Here is a 14,727-nt window from a genome sequence, read left to right on the forward strand (position 1 = left end):
CACTAAAATGTTTGTATGTGCTTGTCGTTTGTTTGATAGTGAAATGGCTGAACTGGACACATGGTGTAAGAAGTACTCAGATTCTTTACCTAAGTAAAAGCAACAAGACAACCATGTAAGAATGCTGTAGTAAAAGTACAGAAGTATAGTCAGCAAAATGTACTTAAAGTATCAAAAGTAAAAGGTCTGCAGAAAAAAGTCACTTTAACTGATGGTTATTATGACATATTGAAGTGTATACATTGTGTTGTAGAGGCCTAATTAAGTGTCATTTTACTGTGGTGGGTCGTCGAGTTGGAGCTAGTTTTAACTACTATGAGTTAGGTAGTCAAGTGGCTCACCAACTTTGGGCGCCCTCCAGAAGGTCACAAGATAAATCTGGGGGGTCGTGAGATGATTAATGAGGTATGAAAAAAGGAAATCCAACGCTTTTGCTTCTCCTTCACACAGTTATATACATGTTTATGGACTTAAATCTTTTTTGTGTGTGTGAAATATTGGACAGTTTTACCTCCTTGGAGCTCAAGTAGATATTTGATTAAAACCAGAGGGAGGTTTAAGGGGAAATGTGTCCTTGGTGTAACTGCTGACAGTTCATAGAAAACTGTGACAACAGACCGTTCTTATTCAGAAGGCGTCAAATACTGCCCCTCTGTGTGTAATATTGACACCAAAGGCACCCTTTAATGTCTTCATGAGACGCACTGAGCTTTCAAATCACACCAGTGTAAACCCATCCTTGGCAATATTTGACCCTGAGAGCAACTGACGTGGTATAAAAAGTGAGAAGGTCCATGTAAGGCGGCAGGGAGTGGTGGTGAAGGGTCAAACGACACCTGACTTTGATCCAGGAGACTGCAGTTTGTGTCCTGGGTGAAAACAAAAGTCATGGTTGTTTTTACGTAACATTGCGTAATTTACGTACAGTCGTTGCACACTGCCTTCCCTCACATTACGTATTTGTCACGTCACGTCACATCACATCACGTCACATTACGTTACAAACATACTTATTCTAACCAAAAACATGACCTTTTTGTCACCTAACCAAGTACTTTTGTTGCCTGAACCTGTCTGCAGCAGTTTCACATTAACCACGTTACAATGTGTTTAAGCTATGTCTCACAAGGAGCGTTAAAGGTGCCCTGTAGGCTCCTGTCAAATGCCGAGGGGCACGGCAAAGGGTCTGTATCTGACTTCTTCGGCATGAGAACAGGTTGCAGACAACCCGTTGGAAAATAAGCCCCAACTACAAACTTGTTTTTGGTAAGAGGCCCCAAGCCAAAAAGATGGACAACCACTGATTAAACTTTAATGAATGCAATATTTATTTTGAGTTTTCATATGTTTTTCATGTAAACTCTTAATCTGAAAAGTAACTTGTAACTGCTACAGCTGCTACAGCTTAAAACTAAAAATAAAATCAAAGGGATAGTTCATCCCCAAGATGCTGAGTGGTGGAGATATTGGCCTCAGAGATGTCTGCCTTCTCTCTAATATAATGGAACTAGATGGCACTCTGCTTGTGGTGCTCCAAGTGCCAAGAAATACATTTGAAAAACTCAACAGCAATGTTTCTCTCCAGAAATCATGACCTGGTTACTCAAGATAATTCACAAATTGTGAGCAGTTTCATGTGGGAACTATTTTCTCTCTATCAAACTACACCCACCAACTGTACCACCACACAGAAGGAAGCGTGTTGGTGCTCAACTAGCAACACTGAGCTGGCTAAACATTACAGCTCAGTCAAGGAGGACGCCCTTGTGTCCCTTAAGGTATAAGTAAATTGTCCTTTTGTGCAGTACTTGAGTAAATGTACTCTCCATCACTGGCTGCAGGGTGCTCAATCTGCGTCAGTCAGATTCTGCCACTCAAACCCAGTATAAAGCTCCTCTCCATCCTGTCATAGCAGCCATTTATTACCACTCACACGTCATGCTGAGAGTAACAATAATGCAGCTCTGAAGTAAGACCTGAAGGCCTGAGCGTTCTTTGGAGGATTTGACAGTAAACCAGATTATACTGTGACTCCTCTTTGGCAACATAGTGTCATTCTCTTTCATCTGAACTGGCAACAATAAAAATAATTCCCCCTCTTGCCTCTTTCCTTTCTTGGCATTGTACCGCTGTCGCATTGCATATTGTGCTGGAGACTGTGGATGCCCTAAAATGTATCCTAAATCTATGCCTAGATCATGACCGAGAACGCTTTACACTTCTGTCAGTTGCTGTACAAAAGTTGCTGTTTCTATTTTAGTGTGCACAAAAATGACACAGCAGGTTTCCAAATCTTAAAACACCCACCAACAATAACAGCAGAGGGGTAATTCACTCTCTGCTGGAGGCACGCTGCAGTCTGACTCTGCAGCAAAGCTTCTCTGGGAGCTCCATCGAGGTTTAAGACAGAGTGCAGACACTGACAGTGCAGTTTTAGTGTAGCTTTGAAAACTTTCTTTTAACTCTGATAGACCGCTGACATGTGAGTGAAGCGTACTTGACCGCAGTTCACCGGACCATATACCATTGCTAAAAAGTGAGGATAAGTGAGAAGAAAGAGTAAAATCCCTGTGTAATCCCCACCCATATACCAACCAACTCTTTAAATTCCCTCGAGCGAGACAGTCACTCCCAGATACTCTACAAAACCTCCATCTGGTGCAACACTCGTCACTCCCTTCATAGCTTTTCCTGCAAGTCATAGCTGTGTCTCGAACATATGTTTGCAGCCAAAGTGACTTTAAGATCAAAAATCAACCAGTTTGCAAATGAGTCTGGACTTTTTTTAATCACTGCCTGAGACTCCGGAGGGTAAACAGCAATCAGCAAACATTATTTTAAAGGGACAGTTCACCCCAAATTCAAATTTACATATTTCTTTTCTTACCTGTAGTGCTGTTTAGCAATTTAGATTGTTTTGGTGTGAGTTACCAAGCGTTGGAGATATCAGCCGTAGAGATCTCTGCCTTCTCTTGAATATAATAGAACTAGATGGCACTCAGCTTGTGGTGCTCAAAGTGACAAAAAAATACATCTGAAAAACTCAACAGCAATGTCTCTTTGCAGAAATCATTTCTCAAGATAATCCACAGACCTTGTTGTAAGCAGCTTCATGTAGGAACTATTTTCTCTCGACCGAACTACACCTGCCAACCGTATCACTGTGCAGAAGGAAGTGCACAACTGTAACAACGATACTGTAATTTTTCAACATAGCCTCATTCCCAACTTGTCAAATATGGACGCTTGGTCGGCAGCCATCAGCGTCAGATACCAAGGCACAGAGGCACCCTTTAGCTGCGGTATGAGACGCACTGGGCGGTGGCATTTTTTGACGCTATGAGCAACCATCATAGTAAATTGAGTGAGAAAGTCCATACAGGACAGGTTGGAGGGGAGGTGGATGTGTAACAACTCTTGAACCAGGTGAGAGTGGACTCAAACACATGACTCAGGAGACAGTTCAGATAAAATAACACAGTCTTCACTGGTCAAAAGGAAGGTTTGGTCCATAGAGGGACTATCAATGGAGGCAAATAATCCAGTATGGATGAGGCAGAGGCAGGCTACATCCAAAAAAAAACAAAAAAACAAGAAAAGGACACAGGGAACCAAAAGGCTGGCACTCTAGACACGCAAGGAGCTGAGACGAACAAGACGCACACTAAATACTCTGGTGAGGAGAAGGATAACGAGACACAGGTGAGGCTAATCAGGGTGGGACCGACAATCAGACACAGATGAAGTCATGAGAAGGGAGGGAAAACACAGGGGCAGGAAGTGAAGTGAAACGAGAGGGGATGTGAGTTTCAAAGTAAAACAGGAAATAACATGAATTAATGAAATAAAAACAACTTAAGAAACATGAGCTGTGACAGCATCTACTAGCTTACTAGTGCTATGTGAGCTAGCAGTAGATGCTCACTTCCTTCTGTGTGGTGATACAGTCGGGGGATGTAGCTGGATAGAAAGAAAATAGCTCCCACGTGAAACTGCTCACATCGAAATTTGTGGGTCATCTTGAGTGACCTGGTCATGATTTCCGGAAAGAGACATTGCTGTTGAGTTTTTCAAATGTATTTTTATGTCACTCTGAGCTCCACAAGCTGAGTGCCATCTAGTTCCATTATATTAAAGAAAAGGCAGACATCTCTACAGCCGACATCTCCAACACTCTGCAGACAAATAGCACCACAGATGAGAGGAAAGACATGTATTTTTGAGCCTGGGGTGAACTGTCTCTTTACATCTCTCCAGGATACATCAAGAGAGACCACTCTGTTTGAGATAAATGTACTGGAAATCACCACATCTATTTAGAGTAGATAGAGTAATAGATTACAGGGTTAATGCAGAAATGCACTGTTGCATAAACCTTTAAGAAAGTGCTCCCCTCTGTGAAAACTGCTATAACAAAAGGATGATGTAGACCATCATTTCCTCTCAGGAAATGATGCAGCTTTGCAAACAGAAAGATAAGAGCTCCCTCTAGTGGCTGCTTCAAGAGATTACACATAAATATTTCAAACAATGGTAATAACCCTGCAGACAGTTGAACAGTAAAATGCTAACTTACGGTGACAATATCATGAGTGTGCCACGACCTACCTTACCACCACGTCCTGTTTGCCTTTATGTTCTGTCGGACATTTATTTTATTGTTGTAAGGACTACAAAATATTTATGTGCTGACTCGTCTGTAGTTTCCACATTATGACACAGAGGGGCGCTGGTGCGGTGTTATACTACAGTCCCTCTGCACTTGAGCAACAAAGTGGCACTGAGGGTATTAATGCCGCCCTCTCATACAATTTCTACTTACCTCAGCAACTGAGCAACAGCTATTATGTGCTGCTGAATAAGAGAGAAGGTGGAACTGCAGCAGTGCTTATGACTGCACTGTGCTGACTTCATACACACACTGAATATAAACTGAATGTGGATCAGAGAAGAAGGACATGTATGTAGACAGAGAGAAGCTGACATAATTATATAAAAAGACTGTGACTTATTTGTACTGTATAGATGCTCTTGTTTTTCTTTTAGTTTTAAAGCACATTTTTGCCATAGATGCCAAATTTTAAACTGTATGATCTTCACCTCAGGCATGGACGGCCCCTGGTCACAGATATGCAAAAGGCCCCATCAACTGTGCTACATAGGCGCAAAACACAGAAACTTTGTGGTGGTTTTGCGTTTCTTTGTGGTCATTTTGTGTCTCCTTTGGTTGTTGTGTTTCTTTTTGTAATTCTTTTGTGTCTATTTGCTGTCATTTTGTGCCTTTTTTTGTATCTTTGTGTCTCCTTGTGGTTGTTCTGTGTCTCTTGCAGTCATTTTATGTATCTTTGTGGTTGTTTTGCCTAATTTTTGTTGTTACTTTGTGTGTCTTTGCAGCTCCTTTGCATCTCTTCATGGTCTTCTGTGTCTTTCTGTGGTCATTCTGTGGCCTCTGACACTTTGACCCCCTGGGTCTGTGCCTGGTAGGTCCATTCAGTAATGCATCCATGCTGTCAGGCATTTGTTATTTGTCCTGCAATGGTCACCCTGAGCAATTGTTATTGATCTGTTTGGATTTCCATTCAAATTAAACTGACTTAAACACCCAAAAACACTGGTATGGTTCTTCTTTTTGGCTGCATGGTGTTTCTGTGTACATTATACTCCTTACTCACTATACCATCCATCCGTCCGTCCATGCTTTGCGAGGTCGAGAAGACCACAATGAAACGGCACATTCAGAGTATCTGGACACTGGGGCCCCCCTCTGGAGACAGACCTGGAAGGGAGGGCTCAACAGCAAGTGTCTGGTGGCCGGGCCTTGGACTATGTGGCCTGGTTGGGCTCAGCCTGAATGAATAGCATGGAACTGCCACCCTTTGGGCCCACCACCTGCAGGGATTGGCATCGGGGCCAGGTGCATTGTGTGCCAGACTGGTGATACATTTATCAAAAATGATGTGGTTATCCAGGGGAGAGAAAAGAGCAGGCACAGGCGGGTTGAGTATCATAGTTTATATACACTGGAACACAAGGTGTCATTTACATTTTATCATTTTCATAATATGAAAGCAGAATATTTGACAGGAAGTGGGTTCATTCTGGGTTTGGAGAAATAGGTTATCACTCTAATCCCAGTTTTTAATTACACAATAATGCAATTGCGCATTCTCTCTCTTCCTGTCCTCTATTCTCATCATCTAATTCTCCAAACAAACGTCATCACAACTCGTGCTACTGAGCTCACATCCCACCATGAATACTTTGTTGCCCAGTCCAAATCAGGGTTAATCCCAGAGCAGGATATTATCACGAATGAAAGGAGAAGTGGTTAAAAATAGCAAGAGATTTTAGCCCCGCTTGAATAACGTCCATTGTCTGTGATTTTATGTAATCACCTGACTCATGTTAAAACTCTTCTTTGTAAACTAGCAGCAGGAAACAATTTTGAGTAAATAAAAGCAGCTGTGGAAGGCTGTGACAGAATACATCTGAATGTATTCAATGGCAAACATGCACGTCAGTATTAATCTACACTGTCTATACAAAAAGGCAGTGATGAACAATTGTTATAAATGTATTTATTGACACAAGATCAACCAGAAATGTTCATAAAGCACACAATATGCCTTTTTGTTAGCCTACTTAATTTTGTGCAATATTAATGTGTGACGCAGAGCAATTAAAATTAAAATTACAATATATTCTTGTGATAAATGTAGCAAATTGTTTTTATTCCCAGCATAATCCACTAGACCACACAAGCAGGGCAGGTTTCACGTGCTGTTGTGTTGTGAGACAGAGTATGCAAGACAGCAGATGTCTGGCTCCTTTCCCAGGTCTACTACTGTAAAGCAGCTGAGGGCCTTAAAGATCTTAGCGAGCCAGCTTAATGCACACATGTCAGTGTGTAAGCCAATGAAAAAAAACCCATGAGTGTCAACATTTGTTTCTGATCAGTGCAAATACGCTTCCCTGTGGTCTCAACGAGGAGAAAGAGTTCATGTGTGAAATGGCTCAGTGAAGCTCAGCATTAAAAGAGGCAAACCTGATCACTACCACAGATAAGGTTCCTCTCTGCAGGTAGAGTTACAATCAATCATTGTCAAACGTGCTCGGAGGTCACGCACTCATGCGCACAGACACCATGTGCAGGTGGAAATATGCATCCAGGCGCCAGCAACATTAAACACACATGTCCAAGCTCAGAGGTTGCATTTTATTTTCAATGTGTGATTTTGAAATAAGCTTACATTTTTTTGTAATTCAATGGATAATGTTACCAATTACAAAAATTGCCTCCTAATTTGTATTCAGTAACTGACTACATTTCAAAGTTATCTGACGCAACCCTGCGTAAACAAAGAGTGCAAGAGTGTTTGACAAACTGAAATTTGAACTGATGAAGATAACATAAAACTTAATTTCTCATGTGGTAAATTGCTCTGCAGTTGCAATACAAAAAGAGAGGAATGCTTATATAAAGAGTGTAAATTTAAAAAGCCTAAGATAACAATAATTTGCAAATACGGTGTAAAGCCTGAAAATATGCAATATATACGTTACCAAAATTGGAATAACCATATGGATCATAGAAGTATATTTGCATGGGCCTCCATTTTGACGTGAAATGTCAGAGGATCAGAGTTACTACAGTTCATCCCATGGCAGACACGAATGTCTGAGCCTATTTTAATAATAATTGTTGACATATTTCAATCCAAATGACAACTGTAAACCTTGTGGTGGCACCAGAGGAAAAGTCATCTGATCATCTGACATGTTCTCTTCCCAAGGTGACACATATTGGCACTTTGTGAGTGGCTTTTCACGTCTACATATTATGCACTACATATCCTTCTGTGTCAGCTGTTGAAGTTCCAGGATGCTGCTATCAATGCTGGGACATCAACAAAAGCATGTGGCTAGGTTTAGGGGAAAAAACCATCATGGTTTAGCTCTATATTCATAAAGGAAGTGAGCACTGGGCTCCTAGGTGAAAGTCCAGGGTTTGTTGGACCCATGCACCACCCCTCCTTCCCACCAGCCCTTTAGGGACTTTCCAGCTCCCACAGTCCATTGTTACTGGCAGTGTTTCAAGCTGATGTGGTCCAGCAGTGTATCATACCACCACGAGATATGCTGTCCAGCTGGCTGGTGGTTTATTGTAACACTGTAAAAGGTTATGTCCCGCCATGCTACATACGGACTGTTACAACACAACTCTTAGGCTGCAACAAGGATGGGAGACGAGACAAGTTTACCAAGAGTTAAAAGCTTATTTATTTACAAAATAATGATAAATAACTGAATAAATGTGAAAGTCAGTAATCAGTCATGTCTGCATGTATGGGTGAGTGGAAATGTCTGTAAAGAAAGCAAAAGAACAGCAGCTGCGCCTTGAGGGAAGAGGCACTCTGATGGAAGGGCTCATGATGTCAGCGATGACCTTCTGCCTTAACCTGCATCATGCAACAAAAGAGAACAGCCAGGAAAACAGGCACACCTTGTGTTGCGGACAGGTTGTCACACTGACGCTGCCTGGTGGCTGTATCATACCACTGTGAAGGTGGCTTTTGGCATCAGGTGTCTAACACTGAGATCACTGACAAAGCGGCATTATTCGACAGCTTCCGAATGAGAACAGGTTGGATCATCAGTCATTAGTCCCTTTTACATTGCCTGTTCAAAGCAAATATATCATTCCATTATGTCACCTTGCCATTCTGTATATCAGGTACAATCACAGAATGGGGGGACAGAGTGGTCTGTCCTTTAATCCACCACTGGGGTTAGTAACAGCGCAAAAACAGTGTGTGTATAAACAGGACAGTCTGCGGGACGGGATCATGGGCGGCAATGACAATTTCTTATGCGTGTGACCCACCACAGGAGATTTTAAAAGTAGCTGTTAGCACTTAGCGGCTAACTCAAAGCAGAAGAACAGTGTTCATAAATGTCCGCAAATTGGGAAAACGATGAGCTCTTACCCTCTGAGCAGCCGCCATAAAACAGGGACGGTATATGATTGTTACTGACACGTTAATGCTATTGTTGTTGTCACACTTATGGGCACTCACATTCACATTCACGGTGTAGGGTTAATGTTTCTCCGTCAGGGATCGGAGAATCATAGTAAGGGGGGGGTGGTGGGTTTACACACACTGTAGATACGCATGGCGTGGCTAGTGAGGCCCGGCCCTCCTGGGCTGAGGGTTGGAGCCAGGGAGCCCATTTACATCATGGTGGTTTGGCTGGGTTCCCGGTGTCTGGGGGGTCCCGTGGCCCTGTGGCGGGTGGGCCGGGTGGCGCCCTGGGGGCTCTGTGGGTTCCTGCTGGGGTTCTGCCTCCTGACCGGCTGTGGTTTATGGGCCCTCTGCTATGGGGTCCCGATGGGGGATTGACTGCTCGTGGCGGTCCGCTCTCTCCTGTGTGTTGGTGGGGGCCCGTCCTGGGGGGTTTGGGCGGGTGGCCCTTCGCGGTCCCCTGGTTCCCGATGCGCCGGGGACATATGCCTTGCAGTATCACCGCCTCCTTGCCTCCCTCGTCCGCCCGGGCCTGGGTGGGCTCTCATTACTGTCCGGTCCGGCGTCTGCTGGTGGCCGGCGCCTGGTGCGTGCCCGTCTGGTGCGGTGCTGGTTCTCTCCCTGGGGGCGGTGCCGGGCCCTCGCGCCTGGCTCCTTGGGTCGGGGGCGGTCCCTGGGTGCGTCCGTGGGTGGGTGATGGGGGTGGGGGCGGGCGGGTGGTCGGGGGCGGTGGGGGCGGTCCGCGTCGGGCGGTGGGTGGGCGGGCCCTCCTGCCCCGCCTGTCTGGGGTGTGTCTCTGGCTCTCTGGGGGTGCCGGCCTTCGCCGCCCTGGGTCCTTGGGCCTGCGTGGTGTCCTGCAGCCTCTGCGGCTCCCTGGTCTTGGGGTCTGGGCGCTCCTGCGGTCTTGGGGTGCCATACCGCCCCCCTTCCCCCGCAGGGCTGGCCCTGGACCCTGGTGATGGTTTTCATAAACACATTGGGAGGGTTCAAATACACACATGCATGTTCGATACTTCAGCTCCGTGACGCATCGCAAAGAACCGATGGGATCACTTAAAAGGGGCCCACTTGCTTCTCAAACCTACCACACCGCGCTGGCAACTCTTCTCTGCAATTGGGCTTTCCCCCTCCACCAAGACTCTCACATTTTTGGTGTTCAGTATAGACTTCTCTTTTGTTTTTGTTTTTCAGTACAGTATAGTAGACATGTATATGTTTATTTTCGATAATCTGCATGGAGCACAACCACCTCAAGGCCACAATACATCAGCTACACTGCCTGTTTCTCCCGTTTTTTTTTTTCGTTTGTTTGTTTATTTGTTTGTTTTTCCTCCTTCTTCTCCGCATGCACTATCACTATATAACTCAGGACTTAAGCACCTGCCCCCTCCCCCTTGCTTGTTTCCTTACTTTCCCCCTGACACACTTTGGTGTATCACGGCCCTCTCTGACTCATATTAGGAAGTTTTTCCAATAAAGGCTGATAGGCTAGTCTCCAGGGAGGGTGGGTGACGGTCACAACCACGCATTATGGGTATAAAATACTTGACTGCAAGATTAACAGTGCATCAATCTTCACAAGAAGCTTACACCCTTTAGTGGCGCTAAGCTATGAAGACCAATGCAGACAAGTAAAAAGAAAGAAAAAAAAAAAAAATGCTATTGTTGTTGTTTATAAAGCACTGCAGATGTGTATGTTATATGTCACACTAGAGGCTGATGCTGACGTTTTACATGTCACACCTGTCATGCCTCCTTTGATTCCACGAAGCTGTGATGCAGTGTATAATCACACACTGGAGCTGAATTATGTTGCTGTTGTTTGGTTCTATGTAAAAATGCAAAGGAGGCATAAAGAAAGGATTTCATAGAAGCTCCATAGCATGATGTCTGTGAAAAAAAGGCTATTAGGATACTTCGTCTGGGGACCATGAATGTGTCTACAAAATTTCCTGGCAATCCACCCAATAGCTGTTGAGATATTTAACTCACAATGACAAATGTGAACCTCATGATGGCACTAGATAAAACGCCAGGGAATCAATGAAGTCAATAGGATTCATTCTAGTTCCTTCTTTGTTGCCCCTCTCGGAGATATATGGTTTTCATTGGACTGTAACATTATGTGAAACCATATAAAGTGAAATAAAACCCATTCCTGTAACATTTCTCAGGTGACACCGCACATGAATTGTCTCCAGGTTGCTCTTTTAACAGTCAGGTTGTGCTGTATTATTGCCTCCATGAATGCCTTTCAGTGGGGGATGCAATAATCTGCAGGCATATTCTCTGTCTCCATGGAAACGCAGAGCAGCCGTAAGGGGAGTGGGCCAATGGGAGGAGGGGGAGCAAGCTGATGTCCAGGAGGCGTAGAGCCTAGCTGAGCCTCATGTGGGTCCCTGAGATGAAACAATGGCAGGAAGAGAGTGGGCTGCTTTACAGGCCCTCTGTGCTCTCTATCGCTGTGTCTCTCTGTCTTCTGTTTTTTTCTGTCTCTGTCTCTCTCTCTCTCTCTCTCTGTCTGTGTGTGTGTTTCCTCCTCACATTCTCTCTCTCTCTGTCTCCTGCCCACATACACAAACACTCACACGCACATTCACACAACCCTGGAATGAACCGGACTGTCTGCAAGAAAGCTGAGAGGACAATGAAAACAAAAACAGGATGCCAGAGAGAATTAATCTGTCCAGGAGGGATGATCTTTCCACCTAGAAGCTGCAACTAGACACACTGCAGGGGTGGAGCGAATGAGTCAGGCTGCGTTTACAGAATGTTAGGAATGGGATATCTACAAATAAATAACTCTCGCTGCAGCACTGTATCGACAGCAAGAGAGATTTATTTCCATGAGCAATATGAGAGCTGTGAGACAGGAGTGAACATAATGTGTGTCATACATAGGCTACACGTCGATTACAGGCACATCTCTTAAACGCAATGGAGATCCTATTTTGATTAGCTTGAAGTGTATTTATTTAATTAGCTTAGACCATTTAAAGCCAAACTCAGAGCCAATGTTAACACTGCACACACCAACCATAGTAAAACATGACTGTGAGCCATGCTAGCAGCTCTGTGAGACTGTAGCACTGAGCTAAATGCTAACACCTTCAAAAGGAGTCGTGTTTAACGTGTTTACATGAAGAGTTCATATGAACACCCTCCTCTTGTGGTATTCATGACCTCGCAAGTGGAAATTCACAAATTGTGATGTGTTTTCAGAAATGGCGGAGCCCATGGATGTTACTTTTTCAGTCATTTATTTTCCGTAACCGCTTATCCTGTTTGGGGTCGCAGGGGGGCTGGAGCCTATCCCAGCTGACACTGGGTGGAAGGCGGGGCACACCCTGGACAGGTCACCAGACTATCACAGGGCTGACACGTAGAGACAGACAACCATTCACATTCACACCTATGGCCAATTTAGACTCACCAATTCACCTAACCTGCGTGTCTTTGGATTGTGGGAGGAAGCCGGAGTACGCACGGAGGGGCTCCCCCACCCTGGGTTCGAACCAGGACCCTCTTGCTGTGAGGCGACAATGTAGCCTGAGTGTCAGACTGAAGCTCCCAGAACCTTCAGTCTGACATCGCCTCCATTGAAGGCGATTTACAAGGGGGAGGGAATTTGATTTTTCCCTAACTAATCAGTAGAGATCAACAGCTCACCCAGAATCTGACGTCATTAGTATCCATGCCTCGGGGGTGGTGAAAACAAGCGAGCATTGCCTGTTTAAAATGTCTCCGTCGCTGTGCACGCCCAGCTGCATCGCCGTTAAATCCAGTTTAGCAGCTTCCTTAGTTTGATCCTCCATTAACGCAAGTAGTGGCGAAATACCTCGATAGCATCGTTAATGTGGTCTGTAGGATCTGTAGCAGTCGCCATTGTTGCTATCCTCACCAGTTACCCACCGGCATACAGCTTGACATCAGCGTGGTGCTGATTGGCTAATCGCTAGACCCGCCCCCACCCCCGGAGTTCATTGGTCCGTCCATCGTTTGGACGAGATAAATCACAAATTCATTGCAGTATGCCAGACCAGAGATGCAAGCCTACTCAGTTGAGTGGGCGGGGTCTATGGTCTGGAACCAGGCTAGCGACAATGCTCACCACTGCTCCACAGTGCCACCTGTCATATACAGTTTTCTCTTCCTAATTTATTACATGTCTGAGGAAAATGTTAACGTTTCCAACAGCCTAACCCTTTTCCTCTGTCAGAGGTAGAGCTCAGAAGCTCAGCGGTTCTATCCCTGGCTCCTCCAGTCCACATGTCGAAGTATCCTTGGGCAAGACACTGAACCCCAAATTGCTCCTGATGGCTGTTTCATCGGTGTGCGAGTGCGTGTGGAGGGTTACTGAGAAGCAGGTGGCACCTTGTATGGTAGCCTCTGCCACCAGTGTATGACTGCGTGTGAATGGGTGAATGTGTCATGTTGTGTAAAAAGCGTTTTGAGAGGTTGGAAGACTTGAAAAGAGCTATAGGCTGCAAGTGCAGTCCGTTCATCATTTACCATTCATTATGCCTTTTTATTTCCTGCATTACGGTAGCTTGCCTCTGTGACGTCTGGACGTTAACAGTTATGTTCACGTTATTGTTGCCTAGCCATGGTGTTCTCACAACATAACCACTGGAACTGCTAGCGTATTTTGTATACGTCTCTTCATGCTGTTACCACAAGCTCACGAGTTCCATTTGAAGGTAGTAACAGCAAATGTTAAGAGTGTTAGCATGCTAACATTAGCCAATTGGCACTAAACACAGAGTACAGCTGAGGCAGATGGAAATGTAACTAGTCTTGGAGGTATCTGCTCATAAACCAAAGTGTTAGACAAACTTAAAATGAGGGGAACATGAATGTCTGTAACAATTTCATGGAAATCCAATCAAACTTAAAAACATTTGTGCCAATCCATCTTGTACATGTTGAGTGTTTCACAGAATAAGTAAAAGGTTTGACCTGCTGGTGGCGCTACAGGGAAAGTCAGGGGATCACCAAAGCAATTAGGATTTATTGTCTGGGGACCATTAATGTGCACATTTAATTTCAATCTGTCCAGCTGGTGTAAAGATATTTTCGTCTGGACCAAAGTGGTGGACCAACTGACTGACTGACATTACCATCCCTGCAGCTGTGCTGTTGCCATGGCTAAAAATATCCAGACATGTTTCATTTCTACAGCTGTGACCGTGTTCAAGGAAGCAGTAATCTCACGGTGAGTCAGCCGAGGCTTTGAATGGGCATGTGTCATTTTATATATAATGACTGATACATTGTTGATTGTGAAGGTTTTTAATGGACCTTGGAAAAACACACAATTCTCAGCGCAGGGTGCCGTCACTGGAAACCTTCCAGCCTCTGGCTGCATCTTTTTGCTCTTTCAGTAAGATGACCTTGTGCAAAGAATTTGGTTGCATTGTTTTGTTATTGACTCACACAGATTCCAGCGCTATTCATATTCCACATTTGTGACATTTGCTCCTGTGTCCCTAACTGATACTAAGAGGGTCAGTGGACACCTTAGAACAGGTCCCAATGGTCCAAACAGTAATCCATCCTGTCTTTCACATCACCACAGGTGTTCATATTTACTCTCACTGTCCATGACAACCACAAGTATACAGAGTCAGCGTCTGGTTGCATACATCAACACAGTCTTCGTGTTGTAATGTCAGATAATATGTCAGTGCAAACCTGTATTCCT

Source organism: Epinephelus lanceolatus, chromosome 1 (assembly GCF_041903045.1).
Source record: "Epinephelus lanceolatus isolate andai-2023 chromosome 1, ASM4190304v1, whole genome shotgun sequence".
NCBI classification, from domain to species: Eukaryota; Metazoa; Chordata; class Actinopteri; order Perciformes; family Serranidae; genus Epinephelus; species Epinephelus lanceolatus.